General features: G+C 40.8%; 1 non-coding gene across 1 annotated transcript; it reads right to left on the bottom strand.

The window, feature by feature from the left end:
- On the bottom strand, window positions 1–107 carry LOC131019286 (small nucleolar RNA R71). Its single transcript, XR_009100205.1, has one exon. It is a non-coding gene; the product is annotated as a small nucleolar RNA R71 (small nucleolar RNA).
- Between the last annotated feature and the right edge of the window lie 476 nt (window positions 108–583).

Here is a 583-nt window from a genome sequence, read left to right as displayed (position 1 = left end):
AAAATTATTGCAGAGATTTCTCATTTTTCCCAGCTAGGAGATGAGACCATTCATCATGCCTGGGAAAGATTTCGTGAGCTCCTCAGGAAATGCCCACAACATGGTTTCACAGAAGATCAGCAAATCATTCACTTTTATAATGGTTTGACTGGTCTGACAAAAAGTATGGTGGATGCTACTGCAGGTGGATGTCTTCTACATAGAAATACAAAGGAGGCTTATCGTGTGATAGAAGAGATGGCCTCCAACAGTTATCAATGGCCGAATGACAGAAGTTCCACGAGAAGAATTGCAGCTGTGAATGAGGAGAGAGATAATTTTAAAGAGAAATATGAAGCTCTTCAAAAGCAGTATGAGTTGGAGAGAAAAGCATTGCTAGCTAAAATTCCTCAGCAGCCGATTTTATCCGATGTAACACAGTTTGAAGATGCTAATTTTGTCCAGCAGCAGTACCAATTCAATAGACCAAACTATCAGGGACATCAGGGTGGAAATCCACCGTATCATCCCAATAATAGGAATCATCCAAATTTTTCCTATTCAAATCCCAACAATGCTGTGCAGCCTCCACCTGGGTTTTCTG

Source organism: Salvia miltiorrhiza, chromosome 3 (genome assembly GCF_028751815.1).
Source record: "Salvia miltiorrhiza cultivar Shanhuang (shh) chromosome 3, IMPLAD_Smil_shh, whole genome shotgun sequence".
Taxonomy (NCBI): Eukaryota; Viridiplantae; Streptophyta; class Magnoliopsida; order Lamiales; family Lamiaceae; genus Salvia; species Salvia miltiorrhiza.
The sequence above is the reverse complement of the archived record's forward strand: the minus strand, read 5'-3'. Positions and strand labels throughout refer to the sequence as shown.